Source organism: Trifolium pratense, linkage group LG2, assembly GCF_020283565.1.
Source record: "Trifolium pratense cultivar HEN17-A07 linkage group LG2, ARS_RC_1.1, whole genome shotgun sequence".
Classification (NCBI taxonomy): Eukaryota; Viridiplantae; Streptophyta; class Magnoliopsida; order Fabales; family Fabaceae; genus Trifolium; species Trifolium pratense.
Window position 1 is genome coordinate 67,854,571 of NC_060060.1, and position 26,312 is coordinate 67,880,882.

At 34.1% G+C, this 26,312-nt stretch overlaps 1 protein-coding gene across 4 annotated transcripts in view; it reads left to right on the top strand.

Annotated features, from left to right (window-relative positions):
• The window catches only part of LOC123907791 (serine/threonine-protein kinase ATM-like), a 36,900-nt gene extending 11,778 nt beyond the window's left edge, over positions 1-25,122 (top strand). The window contains exons 1-18 of one of the 4 annotated variants that reach the window (XR_006809392.1): positions 13,196-13,225; positions 13,564-13,641; positions 18,271-18,407; positions 18,688-18,760; positions 19,332-19,448; positions 20,009-20,061; positions 20,158-20,333; positions 20,435-20,499; positions 20,857-20,955; positions 21,406-21,480; positions 21,646-21,802; positions 22,102-22,148; positions 22,218-22,281; positions 22,448-22,545; positions 22,773-22,937; positions 22,974-23,735; positions 23,863-23,915; positions 24,184-25,122. The gene's annotated coding sequence lies outside the window, so the exon portion shown is untranslated. Of the gene's footprint in view, positions 13,226-13,563; positions 13,642-18,270; positions 18,408-18,687; positions 18,761-19,331; positions 19,449-19,761; positions 20,062-20,157; positions 20,334-20,434; positions 20,500-20,856; positions 20,956-21,405; positions 21,481-21,645; positions 21,803-22,101; positions 22,149-22,217; positions 22,282-22,447; positions 22,546-22,772; positions 22,938-22,973; positions 23,736-23,862; positions 23,916-24,183 lie in introns of those variants that run through there. The other 3 variants (XR_006809393.1, XR_006809395.1, XR_006809394.1) reach the window with 3 other exon arrangements.
• Positions 25,123-26,312: the final 1,190 nt, after the last annotated feature.

Consider the following 26,312-nt stretch of genomic DNA (forward strand, 5'->3'; position numbering starts at 1 on the left):
ATATTTGTACTCTGTTTAAAAAACCACCGACTGCTATATTAGATGCAATATCAACTCTTATGACTATTATCTAGTTGTTTATAATAACTTTTCCTATCTGACATAACCAGCAGATAGAAAATATAAGTTCTTTATTGAAACATATAATTGTAAATATAAGTTTTTAACCTATCTTCTTTAAGTATCTTTTTTTTAGTCAAAAATAACATTCTTATCGTACAGATGTCGATATTACATTGATTAATCATCATGACTGGAACCAAATGATATGCGCAACTAATGCTAAAGAATCGGATATACCGTCTAATTCGGGTTTTCTAATTTAGATATATCCGCTTTTTTATTAACAGACTACTTATTCAGGTTTTTGTTTTTCATTTATCTTTTTTATTCTAACACAATCAAATTTATAACTTTTTATTATTTTAGGGAGTGATATAAATGTTGAAAACTTTCTTAGAAGTTAATACAGAAATAGATATACCCTCTAACTCAGGTAGTCTTATCATAATCTATTTCTTATGTAGCAAAATAAAATTTAAATTGTTATAAAAAAAAATTAAATTTAAATTTGATTGCGTCACTGAGTAGTCTTTGAATTTCCCATTTATTTACAATGTTTAGGCTCAACTACAGCATGCCTGATGAGGAAAATTCTGCAAGTAATTGAGTTACGCGTTTCAAATCAAGCAGAAAGCAAGGAAAGTGTACGTTTAACATTCTTTATGGCATTTTTTTTGCAAAAAAGTGATCGTTTTATAATTCTATTGAACAATGACTAATTTAATGTGCTGCCTATCTGAAGCAAAACCATATTTTCAAGGCACATGAGGGGAAGTACCAAACAGAAATAAATGCACTTGAAAACTTGGTGGTAGGGACAACCGAAGGGAATGAGGTATTTTCCTTAGTTATGCATCGGAGGCATGTTAAATATAGATCCTTAGCTCTGTTAAATATACTCTTCTTATTTTCAATGTCATTATTTTGTCGCTGCTCATTTGCGTTGCATCTTAGAGTAATGTTTTTAATTTCGGTGAACTGACTAATAAATACTGTGATTAAATAATTTCAAATATATTGAAAGTTTGAAGAGGATAAATGTATATTCAAAATTGAATCATATTTGACTGTGTTATTTGGACTTCAAATTTTCTTTTACTTGTTGATTCAAATCATTTAAAATGTTGTTTTTAATTCGACCGTGTTATTTGGACTTCAAATTTTCTTTGTTTAATGTTTAACAGCTTACTCCCGCCGCACTGTGTAACTGCAAAATTCTGTTCCTCGTGCGCCGAGAGATGGTGGACTCAACAATGGAAACCCTAGACTCAAAACCACTGTCTCCTTTAACAACCACCGATTGCAAACCTCAAATCTCTTCTCCACTTCCCTGTTCCATGTTCGCCGTAGGGTTGCACTTCTATCTCTCTTTCTCCGATACATTCCATTCTCCGATGTATAATAAAAATCAAATTAATCAATAAATCTTCACTTTATTTGTTTCTGATTATGATGATATGTTATGTTGCTTATAAATCTCCAATCAAAGTCTTCTTTATGAATGATTATTTTCAATTCAACTAGTTTGTTTGTTTATTTGTCTGTTTGTTGCTTCTCAGATTCCCTAACTAACTAACTAACAACATTCCACATTACTCATACAACAATAGTGCCACTGCAAACATGGCCAACCTAGCTTTGCCCGGGATACTTGGAAAGGTAAGGTACTTTATGATTGTTTTTGTGTGCGAAGAAATCTTATTATCGACTATTTACTTTTTTGTGCCACAACATAACCTAACCATACAATGATTCTCAGACACAGATGATTGGGAAGGATAAAGATCAGAGATAAATGGTCACTTCTGATCTGGTTAGTCAGTTGACCAAACCCACTTTTAGGGCCGATTCTGATCTCGAACTTAAATTGAAAAATATCATCATACAACAACTTGACATGCTGCTAGTGATGTTTCTGGACTTGCTGTCAAATGGTACATATATCTTTTTACCAACCAACCAATATTATATTATCAAATCACTCTCCACATTACAGATTAAGTGTTGTTTTAATTCTTTTTGTTATAATTTGCAGCCTTGCTCCGTTAGTCAGGAAGATGAATGAGCCAAGGGTTGTCGAAATGAGCAGTCAACTGTGTGACAAAATACTTAACGTGAAGGATCAACATCGGGACACTGCTAGCATTGCTTTGAAGACAGTTGTTGCTGAATGCTGAAGTTTCTACCCAATCCCTTGCACAATCTAATCCTTCCATTCTCTCACCACAGTTGATAAAAGGAATTACTGGCAAAGTAAGTCCTTCAAACTTACCAACCCATCTGTCCTTATATCCGACTCATTCTGCCTTTACCAACTTCCATTCTCTCTCATCTGCATTTCTCTCTAATGTATGCATTTAGATTATTCAGTTTGTACCTTTTGGTCTCTCACCTGCAATCTGATACGTACCAATTCAAGAAAACAAGAAATTTTCCAAAAACAACTCTTATATCTGTCACTTTCATTTTACATTTTTAGATTTATATTTCTCAAAGAAACGCAAAGCATCCTTTTCCTTTACTTATAGGCATACCATGTCACATGTTGTAGAGATTTGCACATCACTACTACCCTTGGTAATCTTAAGAATCTGGTTCTCTCGAAGGACTTTTGTTTATATTGATAAAATAAGATGTTAATTAAGGGTTTTTGCTCTATTATTAATATCTGCCAGTAAATTTGGTTGGTTTTTCAGTTTATATTTTTGGACGGCTCTTGGCAATTTCTACTGGGAACACAGTAAGATGTTAAATCCTGCTCAGGGTTTTTTATGTTTACTTATTATTAACTATTGTTTATTCAAATTTGTTATGAAAGTATAAACTATGTATATGCACCTTTTAGCTGATTGTCAAGCACAAAACACATGCTTTTATACATATATACACAAGACAGATTTTATACTTAGCTAAACTAGGGTGTTTTGTTGTATTTTAAAATGGTCATGCTACTAGGACAGATAACTTGCTGATCTAAAAACTTGTGCCACCGGCATTCTCATTCCTATAAAATGAATTTATAGTAGTTAAAAGCCAATTGTCAACACAGCACCACATGTTTTGTTTACATTTTATATTCTTTCAAAGTTCAAAGTTTTTTTTGTTATTTGAAAAGTTGTATTTATATTCATTTTTATTTGTTTGGAGCATTTGTCTCATCTGCAGATGCCAGCAGCAGCGGAAGACACAATGATGGTACTGAAGATGCTGGCCTTGTTGGTCATATATTCATCTAAATGAGGTTTTTTTTTCTTCTTTTCATGACATGTTAACTAGTACAATTTTAAGTTTTATAATCTTTCTCTCTAGAACATTTTTCCGATATACCTCTATATTAACAAGAGAACATATTTTTTTTTTCACGTCTCTGCATTTTTTGTTTTCTTTTCTTTTTTAGAGTGGGGTTGGAAAGCACTTTTAGCTACTATTCCTAATTATTTTTTTTTGTCTTCCTTTGTTCATAGGAGATTTTTATAATTTCCTTCATATTTTCTACAAAGCGGCTTTGAACTGAAGTATGCATCCTAATTTTTGTTGTTTAATTTAAAGCTTCCAAATTTTATTTTTGCCGGATTTCTAGAAGTCTTAGTTCTTGTTGCTGCGAAATTACCATTAATAATCATTCCAATCTCATCTGCCTTAGTTTTAGCTCTCCTACACCTCCATTATCTGCCTTTCCAGTCACGTTTTGTGAAGCCCATATTATATTTTCCATTTTGAGTGTTTTGTATGTAATAACTGACAAGTTTAATGGTTAGTGAGCTTTATATCTTGGTGGGGGTAGTAGAATAATTAAAAAAAATTATAGTACTTGGTTGTATTTTAGAGAATAATATAGAATATCTTGAGCTATGTCTCAGGACTGTGTCTATTTTTGTTATATTTCATGATTTGATTTTGAATTTGATCTTGGTTAAAATTTCAGTAAGCATTATGGTTGGTTTCCTTATTCAATTAGGGTTAGTATTCTAGGATTAAGATATATAAGGGTTAGTGGCTAGTGCTTATTCTTTTTTATAAAACCATAATCTCAGTAGATTATTTCTCATCTAATCTTCTTTACCAAAGATCCTATAACTTCAACTTGTAAAACGAGGTCATTTGGATATGAAAAACCTTCCTCGTCAGAAGTAGTTTTTGCTGTCAATATTATTTAAAAAGTAACAGAACTTCGTGGCAAAATGTCAATGTGTTGAAGTTTAACCACCTAGTGATTGCTCTGTTCCATGGACCCCCTTAGGAAAGAGCTATACCTGAGGGCTGAGGCTGCTTCTGTGATTTAGCTTACTTCACTAATCGTGTGAAATGGTGCATCTGCTTGTGTATTGAGCATAAACCCTAACTTCCGGTTTAATTTGCTTACATGATTCGTCCTAAGGTTTTCGATTGCCAGTGATTTGAGGATTTAAGACTTGGTTTTTGTTAAACTGAACTTAATTAGATATTTCATAATTCTGAAGTCTGAACATATGGGTTTTGTTAAAGGGAGATGCAATTCGATTTTCACTGGAGTTTTGCTGTGGTATTATCCACCAGTGCCAACTGCCAACAACTTAGTTTTTGTGCTTTTGTTTATAGCATTTCAGAAAACTCTAGGTTCAGTCTTTTTCTGTCAAATTCTCTTGTGTTAACAAAATTATGCTGACTATTAAATTAAACGAAAGAGATGACCATTCTAACGTATTTTATTTTGTTGTTCCAGTCAACCTATAAAAAGTGCGAGCCACTTCTCATCTTCACGTGCGCAAAATCATTTTGAGCAGCAAATGTATGTGAACCAGACAACTGATGAGTGGAAACGAGTGGTATATTCACACTAGACCTTTTTTTGCAGGCACATACACTTACAACTCAGGTATACTGCAGAAGAGAAGTGCTGATTGTTGCACTAAGAAAAGGTTCTTGTTGTTTTGTTTTGTGTTTTTTCCAGTTGAGGATTCTTGTGCTGTTTTCTATTTCTCACTAGCATCTCCATGTGAACTGAAATATCTTAGCTACTGTAGTTTGAAATTTGAATTGGATTTTTCTTTTTTCAGGGACAATGATTTGCACCGGTTACTTTTTATGCCTTATGGCCTACCAGACGGTGCTGAGTTGGCTTACTATGTCAAAGGACAGTTTTCTTGATATAAGCCCTTCACAGTTTGAAGCCCATGCTGGAATGGCGGCTAGGCGTCAACCGTGAGTAGACTGTTAAATAACTAAATTTACTATTCTGTTTTTCTTCATCTCAGAATGCTTTTTGTTCTTTTGCAGTTACCAGTTACCGCAACATATATACTTCCAATGGATTGACACTTCATGATATAAGATACCATAATATCAAGTTATTATAAAATATTTTCTTATCAATTAATCTTAATATGTATTATAACATACCATAATATTTATTTGCTAATATTGTTTTTCTTTTAATTTTTTCTTATCAATTAATCTTATTATGTATTATAAGATACCATAATATCAAGTTATTATAAAATATTTTCTTATATTCCAACATTCTTAGTTCCCCATGTTTTCTTTATACCACTTAATAAAATCCTCTGTTTATTATTTAAAAATAAAAAATCCTCTGTTATCCGATGCATCATTAGACAATGACAATTGTAGTTTGTTGCATACCTGGTATAGCTTGCATATCACGGTTTCTTACTACCTTTGATGCCGGCAACAAGGTATTATAGTATTATGGTCTTTTCTGTTTCAATTACAGCCTGCTTAGGATTGCAGTGTACCAGATAGTGGTTGGCATTGTCTAAATTGTAACGATAATACTGGTGATGGAAGACGTGCGAGGCCAATCATGATTCGGTTGACACGGGTTGATAAAGAACCAGAATATGAAATGGGTGGATGTGTTGTTTGCAGGTATGTGATATGATTGTGTTTGTTTATCTTAAAATATATCAAATCAATCACATTTTGGCAAGTTTATCGGGAAGTAGTTTCCTTTCACCTAAGGAAAGGATGTGCAATTTTACTTTCAATTAAGATTATGGTTATAGATTATGGATTATGATGTGTCATGAGATCATGTGTTCAATAGCATATAATGCTAAGACTTCAATGCAATGCATGTCATGAAATCTATTCTTGTGGTAAGACTTGGTGGCCAAGGACTACGAAACAGATCGAAGTTGATTTAAATTTCACAAATTTCTTGGGAAAACACTTCCAGATATCTTTGCTCCTCCCAAGAATCATAAATCGTTATTACTCCCTGAAAATAGACCCGTTTGTGTTACAAAACTCCTAGAGGACTGCCACTATGAGCTAGAGGTGAAGATTTGTGGCGGTAAATTCAATTTCCAAATGGTATTTGCATTTCTTTCATATAGCACTATACAAATTTATATCTAAACATTGTTCCTTAGGTTAAAGTTACAAGAGAATACCCATTTTTGCATATGATCTTAATAGATAGCTAAAGCTCCATTTATGTGTGAACATGCTTCCAAATTCTAATATATATATATATAGTAATAATAATAATAATAAGCTTTGTCATGAGCAATACGATCATTCAAGTTTTCTATAGTCAAGCCCAGTTTTTACAATTATTACCTCATAACTCATACTGTATCACAAATTGACAATCAATGCAGTCCTAACTGGTTGTTGAAGCAAGAACTGTCAGAGATTGTCAAGTCTATCAGTAGGTAGTTGCGTGAGAAATCCATCAAAACAAAGGTAGTTAAATATGTAACAAAAAAAAAAAGGTAATTAAATATTTAAGCATGAAACTTGGTTGATATCCATTTGAAAATTTTAAGCATAGTTTGTCCTTGTAGGTTGGTGCCTTTTCTGTTTTGAAAGAACTAGTTGTCTTGCCCTACTGTCTTGCAGACCACATTGGGTCACTCATTCCTGGAATTGAAAAGCATTAAATGTAAGCAATACTCTCGAGTTAAACCTTTGTGTACTCTTGCGTGGTTTCTGCTATTGATCTATATTTATTTTGTCATTATTTTTCTTTTCAGGACAAATTATCTACCTCAAATTTGAAGAACAAAGCCCTGATATTTACAAGATTGGTATTATCTTCGCATTCTCCTTATGTATTCCACCCTTATATCAAGGTAAGAGTATGAGGATTTGTTTGATTTACTCTTTGAATTGGTTTAACCACTTGTATTTTAGGGGCAATGGCAGTGCCTGGAAATTCTTTATTTGTTACGGTATTAACTTTTCTATTTTATGATACGATAAGAAGAACTTAATTTTTCCATTAAAAATTTTAAAAAAATTATGATATCATGTATGATTTTATAGGTTGGAATGTTTGTTGTCCTGTTTCACATAATTTGGATTGGAAAGTTACAAAATTGAAATCCTAAAATCAAATCGCTACCCCTTTCCTTTCCTTCTCCCATTCGTTTGCACGCAAACTAAACTTGAAATCCTAAAATCAACTTAAACACCATGAATCTTCTCCGCTGCACATCACTCACTCACTGATTCATTCCGCCGCATCAATTTTGAGTTTCGACTTCCTTTTGGTTTCAATCTCTTACTTTCCTCCTTTTATTATAATCCATCTCTCATCTGATTATCTTCGACTTTTCTTTTTCTTCGCACATCTGAAATGCTTCAGGCCCGAGCGTGAGGGTGTGTGTTGGAAATTCCGCCTTAATTGCGGTCTGCCCCCATCCGCCTAATTGCGGCATTTGGGTTGCCTTCATTGCAGCCTCCAACACTTTCATTGTGTTGGGTGTGAAGGGGTGGATTTAGTCCCACATTGCTTAGAGATATGGCCTATGTAGCGTTTATATAGCTGGGCTATCCTCACCTTACAAGCCGGTTTTGTAAGGATGAGTTAGGCCCAATATAAAAACTGACGATGTTTGATTCGAAAACAATGCTTCTACTCTTAAACTAAAATGTTTTCCTTTTAATTAGTGTGTGTTGTTTAATGTTACTGGAATTTCATTGTGCGATTCGACTTATATTAGAGATATCCCAATAAAACTAATCATTGTATTTTTTATTTTGCACGGGCATACCGTAAACTAAATGATGATCGTCTGTTGGAAATTGGCATAGAAGAGAGGGTGTGAAAGGCACAAGTTACTTGGGTTAGTATGTTTTACAAGCCTATCATGATTTCATTTTCACACTAATGCCTTTTCAGCTATGTTTGCAATTCTACATGGATTTAATGTTTGTTTTTTGTGGCTTATTGTTTATATATTGTTTTGTGATTTTGTAGATGTCCTAATTTGCACCGAATCTTTTTTGTGTGACTTATGTTTCAGTCAAATTATAACCCTTCTCTATCGATGCTTCTTTCATATCTCTGTTTCTTCTTCTTCTTTTTATATTTGGTTTCTACTTCTTCTATTGTCTATTGCTGATGAAATGTGTTCTTCTATTTGGCTTCTACGGTTTTAGTACAGATGAAACTAAAGTTGGCAAAAGCTATGTTTAGATGTTCTCATGTCTATTTCTTAATATCATTCTTAATTAATATATTCTGAAATGTGTTTCTTAATTCATATATTGATGGTCTAAAAAATAGCTTCAATATTTGATGATCCAATACTTGAAAGCAATTGCAATTATAAGTGCAGGTAAATTCTTCATTTATACTAATATCAATCCAAAAGGCGAAATTAATCTTGCTTCATAACTTATCTGTCAATTGCAAAAGGTAAATTCATATATTGTTGTCAATTGCAGTCCGCAGATCCATGTCCTTTGCAACTTCTTTGATTGGTTGAGAAATTCTTCTTTTGAAGGTAAATTTTAAAAATGTGGCAATCTCTATGTAAGTTTAGTATGTAAACCATATCTAATCTTTTGTCAATTGCAGTCCGCAGATCCATGTCCTTTGCAACTTCTTTGATTGGTTGAGAAATTCTTCTTTTGAAGGTAAATTTTAAAAATGTGGCAATCTCTGTGTGAGTGTGTTGTTAATTTTTGTCTCCCATTACATGACTTTCAACTTTGGTGGGATAATAATAAACTATTATTTGAATAGAATTATCATCTCTCAACTTTGATGATCAATTTTTGCAATGTAAAATTTGTAATTGTTGAATTCAAGTAGCCTTAAGCATGTCATAATGTATGCTGTTTGGATATAAGATTAGCGTGTCAAACATTTGTGAACTAAAACATCAATCATTATTGAAAGAAAAGGCTTAACTCAATGCAATCCCACTATGTGATGTTTGATTGCATTATAAAATTTTGTTGTAGAAACTAAGAAGACCTCAATTATGTTCTTTGATCTTCTTATTTACTTAATCAACTATTCTCATGTAGCATTCTCTGAAATTTAACTACATATTTGTATTATAGTTTCTATTTTATTCCTGTCAAAGAAATACTATATTATGTTGCAAATTAGTCAGCTTTTATTTGATGGTGGAGTTTGTGTCAGGACTATGAAATTGGTGATGGTACTACTGGAGTTGTTGTGTTGGCTGGATCTCTTACAGGTTGGAGGTTTTGTATGAGAAACTACTCATGATGATGACTGGAAATCTACATAATGCCAAGACTTTTGTAGTGGCTTTAACCATATGGTAAGCAAGCATGAGACTATGTAACAATTCATATGGACTATTCTTGTTCTAATTTTCTGTTGTTTGATGTGGCAGCTTGACCATAAATATATCGTTGTTTTCTGGAACGCAGCACATTGAACAATTCTTCAGTCAAATTGTTACAACACATGTAACCTTCTTAACTCTGAACATTATCAATATTAGAACACTTGCTGTTCTACACACAAAAAACTGCCACATATCTTTTCTACCTTTTCATTTGATGAATCTTTCTATCTAAAATATTATTGTCTGATTTTCATTTTTTTTCTTCTTTCTAATAGGGCTCTGCAAAGAATTTGCCTTGATCATGCACTTCAAGACTCAGTCCAAGGCTGGTAAGTCTGTGAACTATAGTTTTATTTTCTTATCATTGCGATTTCATTTTTGGTGTTACTAATACTTTCGACTTCTGAACTATGTTGCACTGATTTTTCCCCTCAATATGTTTCATAACACTGTGGCAGGGTTGCAATGCATCTCTCTTACAATTTTTGTAATGCCAATATTTTTTTTCAGTAAATTTTTACTTTGTTGTTGATGGCTTTGTTCTCAAGAAATGAAATGAATGTTAACAGGCATCCTTGGAATAAGGGGAAGACTGTTCTTCTCATAAGGTGGTTAGTGCCCAGCAAGCTGAAGACCTAAAATTGTAGGAAAAGAGGAAGCGGGAACGAGAGGTATGAAGTGTTTCCCATTCTTGTTCTGCATACAGATCAGTTTGTTTTGTTACATATAAAATGTACATAAGGTTGCATGTACTCTTTGTTTATTTGATGGAAATATCTTTGATGCAGAAAAATTTGCCTAGAAAGAAGCACAGAAAGTTGGAACTTGAGCGATGTTGGAGGATGACAAGCAAGATGACAAACCAAAAGTAAGCCCTCATTACCTGTTAACTCTATATGGTTAAGGTTGGGATGTATTTGTTATTCCCCACTTTCTGTTCCACTTAAATTGAAATGCACAAAATTGCAGGGTGAGGGGACAGATATGAATGAAAAGGATTGACACATGCTGATCTTGCTTACCGACGTGCAAAAGACGGAAAAGCCACCACAAAGAGGGCAACTAGATTCTGGCAAGATTTTGAAGAAGCCTCAAAAGAAATCTAATATATCTAATCCTTCGCGAAAGACTTTCTCTTCAAGGACAGAAGAAATGCAAAGAGAGGTTCTGGAACAGGAAAGAAGGCGAAGAAGTCATTCAAAAGCAAGTCAAGGTATCACTTAAAAATCTATCTCATTTTTTAAACTCTTATCAGATCCTTTTAGGCATTGATAAAAATATTAATTTCGTTCTTGATCAACTTATAAAAATGTCTTTTGTTTCTGTTATGTGATTGATGTGGAGTTGTGGACTGAGGCTTTCTAGGGGGCAACTTAACAAATAATGATATAATCCTTTTCATTTTCTTGATGCTAAAAAAAAAGTCTAAACATTTCTACTTCAATCCTCCATAACTCTCCCAGGTATTTATGTGCGTATAGTAACTATGATGTTCATAGTTGTAGTTTCCCTGTGTTTTGGGTTTTATTTTTGTCTGTCCCCATATACTACCAAGGTGATGCTGCTCTATTTTCCAACTTTACCCTTTTATCAAAATTCAAATACTTTCATATACCCCTCCAATCAAAACAACATCTCGCGTAACATAGTAACCTCTTGGCAGCGGTTTCCTTCCCTTTATTTCTCCAATTCTCCAACTGTTATTTTCTTCTTATTTTCTTGAAAGTTCGGTTGCTGAAAATTTAGAAAACGAGACTTCAATTTGAAGGAATTTTGAGAGGAAGAGAGAGATCGTGAGAGGGTAACTTGAGATTTGAAGGAGGTGATCTGAGATACTACATTTTACGGTGAGAATCATCTAATTCCCATTATATTTTTATTTTTATTTTTTCCATTTTTTAGTGTGGAAAATTGACATAATTTCTATTGCATTTCAATCTTCTTACTTTACTTTGTTTTCATTTCTTCCAGAAAAGTGGTTTCGTTTATCAATCATGAGTTTCATAACACTGTGGCAGGGTTGCAATGCATCTCTCTTATAATTTTTGTAATGCCAATATTTTTTTTCAGTAAATTTTTACTTTGTTGTCGATGGCTTTGTTCTCAAGAAATGAAATGAATGATAACAGGCATCCTTGGAATAAGGGGAAGACTGTTCTTCTCATAAGGTAGTTAGTGCCCAGCAAGCTGAAGACCTAAAATTGAAGGAAAAGAGGAAGCGGGAATGAGAGGTATGAAGTGTTTCCCATTCTTAGTTCTGCATACAGATCAGTTTGTTTTGAACATATAAAATGTACATAAGGTTGCATGTACTTTTTGTTTATTTGATGCAGAAAAATTTGCCTAGAAAGAAGCACAGAAAGTTGGAACTAGAGAGATGTTGGAGGATGACGAGCAAGATGACAAACCAAAAGTAAGCCCTCATTACCTGTTAACTCTATATGGTTAAGGTTGGGATGTATTTGTTATTCCCCACTTTCTGTTCCACTTAAATTGAAATGCATAAAATTGCAGGGTGAGGGGACAGATAAGAATGAAAAGGATTGACACATGCTGATCTTGCTTACCAACGTGCAAAAGCAGGAAAAACCACCACAAAGAGGGCACTAGACTCTGGCAAGATTTTGAAGAAGCCTCAAAAGAAATCTAATATATCTAATCCTTCGCGAAATGCAAAGAGAGGTTCTGGAACAGGAAAGAAGGCGAAGAAGTCATTCAAAAGCAAGTCATGGTATCACTTAAAAATCTATCTCATTTTTTAAACTCTTATCTGATCCTTTTAGGCATTGATAAAAATATTAATTTCGTTCTTGGTCATCTTATAAAAATGTCTTTTGTTTCTGTGATGGGATTGATGTGGAGTTGTGGACTGAGGCTTTCTAGGGGGCAACTTAACAAATAATGATATAATCCTTTTCATTTTCTTGATGCTAAAAAAAAAAGTCTAAACATTTTTACTTCAATCCTCCATAACTCTCCCAGGTATTTATGTGCGTATAGTAACTATGATGTTCATAGTTGTAGTTTCCCTGTGTTTTGGGTTTTATTTTTGTCTGTCCCCATATACTACCAAGGTGATGCTGCTCTATTTTCCAACTTTACCCTTTTTTCAAAATTCAAATACTTTCATATACCCCTCCAATCAAAACAACATCCCGCGTAACATAGTAACCTCTTGGCAGCGGTTTCCTTCCCTTTATTTCTCCAATTCTCCAACTGCTATTTTCTTCTTATTTTCTTGAAAGTTCGGTTGCTGAAAATTTAGAAAGACGAAACTTCAATTTGAAGGAATTTTGAGAGGATGAGAGGGATCGTGAGAGGGTGACTTGAGATTTGAAGGAGGTGATCTGAGATACTACATTTTACGGTGAGAACATCTAATTCCCATTATATTTTTATTTTTATTTTTTCCATTTTTTAGTGTGGAAAATTGACATAATTTCTATTGCATTTCAATCTTCTAACTTTACTTTGTTTTCATTTTTTCCAGAAAAGTGGTTTCGTTTATCAATCATGAGTTGCAATGCATCTCTCTCATAATTCCCCTCAATATGTTTCATAACACTGTGGCAGGGTTGCAATGCATCTCTCTTATAATTTTTGTAATGCCAATATTTTTTTTCAGTAAATTTTTACTTTGTTGTCGATGGCTTTGTTCTCAAATTGAGAATCCAAAATCTGCACTACTCCCTAACTCAAGTTGTTTTGCATATTATGTTGTGCAATACTCTTGATATATTCAAAGTTCATCTATTTTCATATCATCCTCTCTACCTCTTTTGTTTTTTTATCTAAATCTTTTTAAATCACAATACTTTGGTTTTTGAATTTGATTTTGTATATCTGCAGTTGGTTCTTCATCTTTGAAAAAAACCAGCAAAATCATTGTGATTTCATTTTTGGTGTTACTAATACTTCCGACTTCTGAACTATGTTGCAGTGATTTTTCCCTCAATATGTTGTATCACAAATCACCACACCAATCTTCTTTGTAAACGCGACATATGACTCATGGCAGGTTAGATTGTTTTGTTGCCCAATATAATTTAGTAATTCATGTTTTTGGTGTTAGCTCTGAATAAATGAGATATTCAACAAGTCTTTTCCCTGATCCTCGAGATGTTGTGTTGATTCAGATTAAGAACTGATAGGTATGTGAATATAATTTTGTGAATTAGATAAAGAAATGATGAAATTGTGAGAATGAATGGAGATATTGTATTACTGGAATAGCGATGGAATATGAGTTACAATAAGAAAACTGAATGGAAAGAGAATAACAAACTAACAACAAAATTGCTACTAGCCCACAAAGCACGGAGAGTGCTCCCAAATCACATAGTGACCCTACCAAGAAAATAAGATAATTCTTAGCTAACTTATTCTTACTCTTTACTACTTCTTATATAGCTAATAGAGGTCATGCAATTCATGCAACACACTGCCACCTCATCATTCTTTCTCCTTTCCTTTCCTTCTAGAATATACTCTCCACATTTTTGGCTTTGGCCCATAGTCAAGGCCCATTTCATCAACCACGTTCCTATCAACACCCTGCTCCATAATAATAGCCTTGTCCTCAAGGCTAAATTCAGGAAACTGTCCTCTCAAAACATCATCATCCTCCCATGTCATCTCATCTAATGATTTATTCTTCCACTGAACAAGACTTTGAGACACTGTTAAGCCATCCTTCACTGTTAACCTTGTTCCCAAAATATTTTCAGGGTACACATCATCATTAGTTGATATCTTTAGCTCTTTAGGAAGCACTCCTTGAGCTTGATAGTTGCCAATAGCTTTCTTTAATAAGGAGACATGAAAAACTGGATGTATCTTTGATTGTGGAGGTAAAGCCAGTTTGTAAGCAACTGCTCCCATCCTCTCTATGACTTGAAAAGGACCATAATAACGAGCAGGCAGCTTTTGATAAATTCTTTTAACTATAGACTGTTGCCTATGAGGCCTCAGTTTGAGAAAAACCCACTCTCCAATGTCAAACTGCACTGATCTTCTCTTTTTGTCTGCATGCTTCTTCATTTGCTGCTGAGCTCTGAGTAAGTGCAATTTTAATTGATTTAGAGCTTCATCTCTATCCTGTAGCTCAAGTGCCACAGCAGCTACCTTTGTCTCATTACTCAGAAACCTCACAATAGTGGGAGGTGGTCTGCCGTAAACAACTTCAAAAGGTGTTTTATCAATAGAGATATGATAGGTACTATTGTACCAGAATTCTGCCCATGGTAGCCAGTGAGACCATGACTTTGGTTGGTAAGATGCAAAACACCTCAAATACCCTTCTAAGCATCTATTGATTACTTCAGTCTGGCCGTCCGTTTCTGGGTGATAAGCACTGCTCATTTTAAGGTTGGTGCCCTGTAATTTAAAAAGTTCCATCCAAAAATGACTCATAAATATTGGATCCCTGTCACTGATTATAGAAGAAGGAATGCCATGTAACCTTACTATTTCTTTAACAAACAACTCAGCTATAGTTTTGGCATTGTAAGGATGCTTTAATAATACAAAATGACTATACTTAGACAACCTGTCCACCACAACTAAAACTGCTTCATACCCTTTAGATTTGGGCAGACTAGTAATAAAATCAATAGACAAGTCCTCCCACACAGCATTTGGAACAGGTAAGGGTTGTAAAAGGCCTCCAGGTGTAGTAGCTGAATGTTTCTGCCTCTGACATATGTCACAGGATCTTACAAAATCTCTCACTGTCTTTTGCATCCCCACCCAATATATGTTGTCTGCTATCCTTCTATAAGTTCTGAGAAATCCTGAATGTCCTCCCATAGGTGTACTGTGAAATTCTTTGAGTAATAGAGGAATTGAGGGAGAGTCAGAAGCAATGACTAACCTGCCCTTGTAGAATAAGACCCCTTGTTGAATATAAAATCCAGGTTTGGACTCAGGATTTTCTTTTAATTCTGTCATCATTCTCTGAATGGTAGTATCTTGTGACACCTCCATCAATAGTTTCTGCCCTTCCAACCATTTAGGAGAAGATACTATCACATTCAGTTCTCCATGACATCGAGAAAGAGCATCTGCAGCTTTATTATCCAATCCAGGCTTGTATTTTACTTCAAAAGGTCCTTACTATATACTAAAATGTCATCAAAGAAAACCAGCACAAATTTTCTTAAGAAAGGCCTAAAAATATCATTCATAGTTGATTGAAAGGTAGCTGGGGCATTCATTAACCCAAATGGCATGACCAAATACTCATAGTGTCCATTATGAGTTCTAAATGCAGTCTTATGGATGTCATCTTCATGGACCCTAATTTGGTGATAACCAGACTTAAGGTCTATTTTAGAAAAGATAGTAGCACCAAACAACTCATCTAATAATTCATCAACTATGGGAATTGGATACTTATCTGGAATAGTGGCTTTATTCAAAGCTCTATAATCCACACACATACGCCAACTGTTGTCCTTTTTCTTGACAAGAATCACAGGCCTTGAAAAAGCACTCATACTAGGCCTTATTACACCAGCTTGTAACAATTCATGGACTTGCTTCTCAATCTCCTCTTTCTGATGGTGTGGGTACCTATAAGGTCTCACACTTACCGCACCATGCTCAGGAAACAATTTAATGTAGTGAACTTGAGGTCTTGCTGGAGCAAGCCTGATTTCATCCTGAAAAACATTTGAGTATTGTTGTAACACCCCCATCAGTTCTTGCTTCATGCTTATGTCAGTGCTTGTTTTCTCACTACGAGGTATCCACCATTCCCCATCCAATCCCTCTTGTCTGCCTTCTAAGAAAGAATTTAAGTAATAATTCTTATCTGTATTTCTTCCTTGCCCTTGTAAAGTTATTGACCTTCCATCATGCCAGAACTGCATAGTCAAAGCTTTCCAGTCCATCATCACCTTCCCTAAGGTGCACAACCAAGAGACTCCTAAGATTACATCCAACCCTCCAAGATCTAACACCAAAGCATCTACTGACACCTCCATAACTCCTAAATTGACTTTGACTCCCTCACAGACTCCCTGAGATAACACCTTGTGTCCATCTCCTAACTTGATTCTCCTAGCAGCCATGTGAGTGATAGGCAGTCCCAACGCAGTAGCTAATTTGGAAGAGATAAAATTATGACTAGCTCCACTATCCACCAACACCACTACTTCAATGTTCTGTAATTTTCCTTCTAATTTCATCGTATTATACTCCCCCATACTTCCCAACACACCAATCACCTTGCACTCAGCCTCCACTTCCTCTTCTTCTTCTACCACAACCTCCTGTGTCTCCAAAGAAATAATTTCTCCTTCCTCATTCATACCTTCACCTTCTCCCAGAATCAAAACTCTTAGAGATTTCTCAGGGCACTTATGAAGTGTTGGGTGCCATTTTCCCCCACACTTAAAGCACAAACCCTTCGCCCTTCTCTCCTCACTTTCATCGCTCTGAAAGCTTCGCACTCCCTTCCACCGTTCTGATGATGGATTTCTGCGATGGTTTTCTATTTTTCTACCCGTCGAAGAAACTGACGCGTTCAAATTAGGGCTGGAACCTACAGAACCCGTTTTGGAATTTGGGCTAAATCCACTTGAGTTAGAGAATCGGGTCGGGTCTTTGGGGTTTGGGCTATATCCGCTCCGAGTTTTAGAAGAAAACCAGCCCAATCATTTCGACCCAAATGATCAGACCCCTTCTTCTTTGCGTAATTGCGTTCTCCATCATCATCTTCCTCATTCAATTTGTCCTCCACATCTTTTGCGATTCGCATCATTTGCATCCGTGTCACAGGATTCAAAGTACGAACTCTCCTTCTGATGTGAGGCTTCAACCCACTCATAAAGTACCCCAAATATTGCTCCTCTGGTAACCTTCCTACTTGCGATGAGAGCAGGGATATTTACAGGCTCGGGCAACTGTTTGATTTCTTCATATCTTTCTACTTCACAACTGATAGTTCTTAAGCTCCCATTTCTTTCTTTGAAAATGCAGTGATGTTGACTGATTTTTGTTTTTCCATTGACTTCATCTGATTTCTAATAATGCAGATGACAGTCCTCACAGTATATATAATATTCCTGTATGGAAGAGCATACCTGTTAAACTGTTTAAAGTTTTGTTTTATGATCTGCTATGTTTCTCCACTTTTGTCTGACTCTGAGTGGACTACTTTTTCTTATAGTACCGTATTTACAAAGGATAAAGTATCTTCCTGGTTATTGTATTTACTCTTTCATTTTCCAACAAATTTTTGTTCCACCCTCAGTTATAGCAATTGCAACTCAGTTGGAGAGTGTTATTAATTTCCACGCTAGGTTTTTTCCTTGATAAGTAATATTCATATCACTTTTAACATGTCTTCCTTTAAGCACACACACTGGCTTGTATAATAGGGGTCTTACTGTGAATACGGGACATTTCTCATTTAGTCACATTTTCAGTTGCGTGAAACATATAGTTAGGTGATTAGTTTTTTCAATTGTGTTTACGCATTATGTTATATCCTAAGTGTTGCAGCAGGCATGATTTCTGAAGGAAAAGGATTTTGTTGAAATATTGAAATATTTCTAAATGCATACTCTTTGGAACTTTATTGAACTTGATATTTTTTCTTTATGATGTTCTTGCTCTCGGGCGTTTTCTGGTCTTGATGAAGCTGTCTTAGAGAAGGCAAAACTGATGGGTAATGCAGCACTGGATGCAGCTTTGAATGCTCAACTTTTGGTGCAGATTGGTGTTTTTACTGCAGTACCAATGATAATGAGTTTTATACTTGAATTAGGACTGCTGAAGGTTAGTCTATGCGTCAGAGAACATAGTTTTTTTTTTTTTTATCATCTCAGAATATCATTCTTGATTGTTTTCTCAGTATTAGTATTAAAAATAAGAATGTTAGATGTTAAGGCATCATAAAACATTAAATTATTATTATTATTATTATTATTATTATTATTATTATTATTATTATTATTATTATCATTATTATTATTATTATTATTATGATTATTATTATTATTATTATTATTATTATTATTATTATTATTATTATTATGATTATTATTATTATTATCAGAAGAAGAAGAAGACTCAGAAAGCTACAAACAATGATAATGGGAAGGCGCCTCCTTCATCCTGGAGTATTTCTGGTAAAAACATCTTTAGCAACCATCACTTTTATTTGAATTGTAATTGTTTCTTATCTGTAGCTAACTGAGTTTGTTGCCTATAAATAAGAATGCGTGGTTGAGAGGAAGTGAGAGTTATTTGATGCAAATTAGAATTGGAACTAGGCAGATAATTGGCTAATAATTACAGATAATCTACACCATTATATAAAGGGAACTCTAACTTAACTGTCACTAAACTAACTACTAATTTTGGTGTGACAATTTTTTCGACTAATTTAACCTTAACAATTTGGTCATTTTTTAAATTTAAATTTGCATCACAATTAAAGGTAAAAAAACTAACTACCAAGTTTTGTTGATTATTTTTCTGGATACTATTCGTGGATTACTATTGCACTAAAATTTAGGTTTGTTTTGACACAACAATGCTACTTTTTAGTTGTCTCAGTATGGATATATTGCAAATTCTTCTTTCCATAATTGTGACATACTCAATTCGTGTAACTCATCTTCATATGCCGAGTACAAGATATCTTACCCAATATTACTTACATTCCTTGGATAATGAACACTAAATGACTTGGAGCAGCTCCAGTGGGAGGTATTTCATAATAAGTCCGCCAGCATGTCACCCCAAAAACTCAACTTTTTCTCATTTCTTTGGCTGGAGTCCGCACATCAAATGAACGGAAAGGAAGCATCTCAGGTTAGTAACACTTTCAAGATTGATTAAATAATAAGATGAGATATACAACAAGGCTTTTCCCTGATCCTCGAGATGTTGCTTTGATACAGATAAGAAACAATAACATTCTTATCGCACAGATGTCGTCGATATTATATTGATTAATCATCATGACGAGAACCAAATGATATGCGCAAATAATGCTGAAGAATCAGATATACCGTCTAATTCGGGTTTTCTTATTCAGATATATCCGCTTTCTTATTAACAGATACTTCTTATTCAGTCTAATTTAGTTTTTTTTTTAAAATTTTTAATTTATCTTTTTGATTCTAACACAATCAAATTTGTAACTTTCTATCTCTCTTTCTCCGATGTATAATAAAAATCAAATTAATCAGTATATCTTCACTTTATTTGTTTCTGATTATGATGATGTGTTGCTTATAAATCTCCAATCAAGGTCTTTTTTATGAATGATTCTTTTCAATTCAACTAGTTTGTTTGTGTATTTGTCTGTTTGTTGCTTCTCATATTCCCTAACTAACTAACAACATTCCACATTACTCATTCAACAACAGTGCTGCTGCAAACATGGCCAACCAACCTAACTTTGCCCGGGATACTTGGAAAGGTACTTTATGATTGTTTTTTGTGTGCGAAGAAATCTTATTATCGACTATTTACTTGTTTGTGCCACAACATAACCTAACCATACAATGATTCTCAGATACAGATGACTGGAAACGATAAAGACCAGAGATAAATGGCCACTTCTGATTTGGTTAATTAGTTGACCAAACCCACTTTTAGGGCCGATCCTGATCTCGAACTTAAATTGAAAAATATCATCATACAACAACTAGACATGCTGCTAGTGATGTTTCTGGGACTTGCTGTCAAATGGTACATATATCTTTTTACCAACGAACCAATATCATATTATCAAACCACTCTCCACATTACAGATTAAGTGTTGTTTTAATTCTTTTTGTTATAATTTGCAGCCTTGCTCCGTTAGTCAGGAAGATGAATGAGCCTTGCACCGTTAGTCATCATGCCTATTGAAATGGTTGAGTTTATATGCTTTGCATATTAACTTATCTCTTTGTTTAAAACTTGTTGTCCAGAATCACTTTGGTGTTTTGTTCTCAATCCTTTATGCTTTCAACACCTTATTTTATATGTTTTCCTAGTTCTCTGTTCCTTGTATTACCCATTCTTAACATGATATTGAGAACATGCGTATGGTTATTGAGCTTTACCCTTTTTGCTAATTTAATTTATATATTGTTATGTGGTTTAGTTATAGTTTGCTGTTAAGTTCGCAGTAGCTTTATCAACACATTTAACAAGTTTTTATTGCTAGTTTGTGACTATTCTTTAGTTTTCATGCCTTTACTTATGCTATGTGTTTTGTATGTTATAGTTTCAGATGACAATGGAAGTTACACAGATCCAATTAAATGCCCAAGCAGTGGATGGTGCTGTGAGGAAACAAGCTGAAGATAACTTGAAACAATTCCAGGTTTGTTTTTCAGTTTATATTTTTGGACGGCTCTTGGCAATTTCTACTGGGAACACAGTAAGATGTTAAATCCTGCTCAGGGTTTTTTATGATTACTTATTATTAACTATTTTTTATTTAAATTTGTTGTGAAGTATACACTATGTATATGCACCTTTTAGCTGATTGTCAAGCACAAAACCCATGCTTTTATACATATACACAAGATAGATTTTATACTTAGCTAAACAAGGGTGTTTTGTTGTATTTTAAAATGGTCATGCTACTAGGACAGACAACTTGCTGATGTAAAAACTTGCCGCTGGCATTCTCATTCCTATAAAATGAATTTATAGTAGTTAAATCCAATTTTCAAGACAGCATTCTTTCAAAGTTCAAAGCTTTTTTGTTATTTGAAAAGTTGTATTTATATTCATTTTTGTCTGCTTGGAACATTTGTCTCATCTGCAGATACCAGCAGCAGCGAAGACACAATGATGGTACTGAAGATGCTGGCCTTGTTGGTCATATATTCATCTAAATGAGGTTTTTTTTCTTTCTTTTTTCTTTTCATGACATGTTAACTAGTACAATTTTAAATTTTATAATCTGTCTATCATTGAACCATCAATTAGTAACCTATTCCCCCTATGAGAAAATTTTCATATAAGGAGATCCATGATCATTGTTTGGCTTTGGTTGTTTTTCTAGTTCAAATTTTGGCGTTCCTCTGGTGGTCTATTCCAAAGGAAAAACTATCAATGCGAAGGAGGTGCTAGCTGCTGGTCCTCGGCCTCAACCTATAATGGAAACAGTTTTAATTACTCTGATGCATGTTGGATTACATAGTGAGAAGGTGGAGTTAGAGGTAATCTTATTGATGCGTCATATATATATATATATATATATATATATATATATATATATATATATATATATATATATATATATATATATATATATATATATATATATATATATATATATATATATATATATATATATATATATATATATATATATATATATATATATATATTATTTGTTTACTTTTAAAGTGCTTTGATCCATTCTTGTACCTCTGTCTAGTGTTATTCTAGTGTATGGTTTGCTTTTTATTTAGTAGTGCCGTTTGTTTCCTTTCTGATTCTGGATGCCTTTATTCAGGCTGTTTTTATGATATGCGTGGTTTCTGCTGTTGATTCTTGTCAATGGTAAACAATATTTCCGTGTCATTTTAAGAAGCTTCCCTTTAGTGTCTTATCTTCCGTAACCTGTTTTAGAGAATTGGTCTGCACTGTACTTGACGATCTTTCTAAGGAGCTTCAGTATATGACTAGAACGAAGGTAATTGTTTTTTATGTCTTTGTTTAAATTTTGACCTTGTGCAATATCTATTTGATTGTAGTTTGGTACTACCAAATGTCTTTGTTTATTTATAGTTAGATGCAAATTTAATTGTAATTTTGTTTTTTATAGAACCCATTTTTATTATAGAAAATTTTATTGGCAGATGCTTATTTGCTCTATTATGATCTCGGACAATAACTTGATTTTCATGCTTTTGTTCCGTATACATGTTACTAAGTATTGAGTGAGATTTACTGCAAGGTAATAGCTCAACTTTGCTTCTAGTACTGCTCTAATAAAAAGTCTGTTAGTTGCAAAGGCGATCTGCGATCCTTAAATATAGGACATGAACAAGCTGCGAGAGATATTTTGAATTCCATTTGTAATTTGATAAAAAATTTATGCTTCCGATTTGAAGAATTGAAAATCGTTTTATTTCTAAATTTTTAAAATTAGAAAATATTTTCTAAACACTATTTTCAAACCAGCGATTAGGGAAAGAGAGGGAGAGATAAGGCGAGGACGACCGGAAATGTCTTTGGTTTACAATAGAGGCTATTTGTGTGGATGCGAGTTGGTGACTGCAGTTGGAAAGAGAGAAATGTCCTGCTACCATCAAAGGGTGAAATACACTCTGTGGTGTGAGACATTAGGTATTGTGCCTTATGAGAATGTTGACATGGTAGCAGAGTGGCAATTGGTGGAGATGGTAGCTGCGTGTGATGGTGTGTTCAGATCTTATTCTCGACGAAGGAGATGGAAGATAGATGTGTTGCAGATCTTGTGATGGAGGGCTGCTGATCTGGTTGTAGATCTTGTGGATGGCTGCCGATCTGGTTGGAGATCTTGTGAAAGAAGGATGCGGTTAGAGAAGAGAAGAAGAGATTGCGTGTTATGATGCAATAATTTTAGTTTCGTACTCTATTTTGTTCGTTGAATGTCTTCCAAGAATGCAATAATTTTTGCTTTTGCTAGTGTTATATTTCTTGTCCTCGTCTATAAGTTTTCACTTTTCACCTTTTTGTTCCTTTTTCCATGTGTCCTGGACATTTTTATCATGTACGGTGCATATACAACTACCAGCTCTATCACGGATTTTTCTAAGATTTCTTTGGTTTAGCCTTGCTTTAGTTTTGTAACTTTCCTTTATGTGTATATTTGCCCAAAATAATGATTTTTATCTTATATCTTCAGGTTTTTGTTGTTTTTTATTGATGTGTTGATGATGTTTACATTTACAACTCTTTGTTATGATGGCAGAAAAGCACTCCAGGAAGAGAGTAAAAGCGATTCAAATTCGGTTATTTTCAGATTTTATGTTATTGTTGTCGGGATTTATGCCGATGTCCAGTTTTTCATTAGTTTCCTCATGCAGATTCCTGCATTGTCATCTTCTGACAAACCAATGTGATCGTTGGCCTCTCATTCGCTTTGTGAAGTGGCCGCGCCAGGTTTTGTGTCTTCATTTGCACTTGTTTTTGTAATTGTATTATCGATTAATTCATCTTATTTTGTATGTTCAATATCTTTTGTGGTTATGCTGAATGCCGATATCGGTTTTTATATTGACTAATGAAGGAACGACATTATGTTGGACGGGGAATGTATGAAAGGAGTTTCGATTTCATAAAGTATGCACTGGATATTGTCTTGTATAATTTTTCTTTACTTATAATACATGTAGAAGTACTAAGATATTTGCTTCCATTTCCAATACATTTTTGTGAGAAGTTTAGGGGCTTTAGTTTTTTTAATTAGAAGCGAGTACTATAAGAGAGACTCCTCTTTGTGAGGGACTGTATCCTGTGTTTTTCCCGGTTTAATTTAGAAATATATAATTAAAACTACCTTATTTGTGTGATTTTTTTTTATTAAGATACACCTTGTTGCTTTTCTCAGGTATATGCTGTTTTGGCTAGTCATTTTGAGTGCAAAATTTTTATTTGCTTACTTTCTTCAGGTACGTGACATACTCATAGTTGCCTCCAAATTGGAATTATACTGTTAGAACTGGTATCTAAATTAATTAAATATACTGAATTTACTAGAATATTTTAGATAATAAATCTTGAAGCACTGTTCCGAAGAGCAGTGATTACATATAATGCAGTAGCAGTTCTTCCTCTGGCCAAAACTGACAGATTCATTTTCTGACGTAACAATTACAGAAGTTACACACAAATGACAGGAATTTGAGAGCCCGTCCTCTCCCTAACCAACCGGTTTATACCAAATAATGCCTCAATTAAAACAACAAACTACTATTTATAGAGTTACACACACACTAATAAAAACATAACTGACATAATTAAAATAACTTCTCCTAATAATATAATAACTGCCATTAATTACATAATAAATACGTAATAATATTTACTAATAAGTGGTCTAACGTATGCATCTGTTTGTTCTTGTGTGCCTATATGTGGGTGAGTGGATAATATTGCTTGTACCTACTGTGCGTATGCTTATATGCTTGTACACTTGAATGTTTTATTTTTGAGGTTTTCAGATCAAGCCACTTGTGAAACCAACAAGGGACATAATAAAAGAGAAAAACTTAGTTTACTCTTGTCATGATTTTGTATCTAAAAGTAAGCGGTGGTCTGTTTAAGTTTGTGGTTATGTCTTTTTGTTTCCTGTTGATGCTATTGGCTACTAAAGTGCCTTTATTTTTGCTGATAATCTCAATGCTTTGACAATTGTTAGCATATGGTCTCCAGTGGTTTTCGTAAGTGCATCACTGTTTTGCCTTTTTACCCCCTTGTATGCTTTAGTTCTACTTTTTTCGTTAATGATAGCTTTCTTCTCTCGTGGGGATGAAATTGTCTTTCAAGAGGTTGTTGGTGTGAACTATGAAGTAGCACAGATATTAATGTGATATTTATGTACTATCATTTATGAAGCCTTCTAGCATTTTATGTTTATGTTCATTTGCACTCAAAACAAGCTTTTCTGCTGAAAGCTATATCTTGAAAAACATGTTTAGCTCTTGTAAGTTGTAACTCAAATACTCAAATAAATATATTATTTTAGGAGGTATTGAACTAATATTGAGTTGGAACATTTTCAGTACTGATGGTTGTTTTTGTTATTGATTTATCTCATCCTTTTCACCTTGACTGTTTCTATTGTGCAGGAGAATGAGGATAGATATATTATACTACCTAGGAGATGCTGCTCTGTTTTCCTATTAATATAAATAAAATACTTTACATTTATTTATTTATTTATTTTTTTTAACGTTTATAATATAGCTCCATTACTAAGATTTTGCATCTAAAAACGGTTCCCCCCGAGAGCCCCTTGATTGATTATTTGGCTTTCGTCAGGCTCACAACGGTAAATAAGCGATTCGCGGGAGGCCACCTGTGTCCATTGTTTTATATTTTAGTTTATTATTATAATTTTATTATGTTGGCATGTTTGATTTTGATTTTAGGAAATTCAACGTCTTTTTCCCAGAAAGTTGCGCTCAAGATGGCTTGTACCTTACACTGTTAGTCAAGTCTTTCTTCATGGAGCACTTGAAGCTTCTAAAGAAGATGGCACCACTTTCATAGTTAATGGACAACATGCAAAACATTACGAGGAAGGGTTGCTCCAAGTGAGATATGTCGTTTGCCTCAGTGATTGAAAGCTTTCTCAGGGAAGTCACTGTTACTCTCTCTCACTTATTTACTTCTGTGCCTGGTTGAATATTTGACATTGAAGACCATGCTCTGAACTAGCACAATGTGCTATGTTGACTATCTTTTTGTAAACTATCTTCTAAATGTGAGATTTGAGCCTCTATAAGGGGATACATTCTAGAACTTGTCTTGTGTTCCACTGAAATTGAAATGCATAAAATTGCAGGGTAAGGGGACATATACGAATGATAAGGCTGGATTGACACTTGCTGATCTTGCTTACCGACGTGCAAAAGCAGTGAAGAATCATCAAAAGAAATCTAATAAATCTAATCCTTTGCCAAAACCTTCCTCTTCCAGGCTAGAGGAAATGCGGGAACTATTCCAGAGTGACGT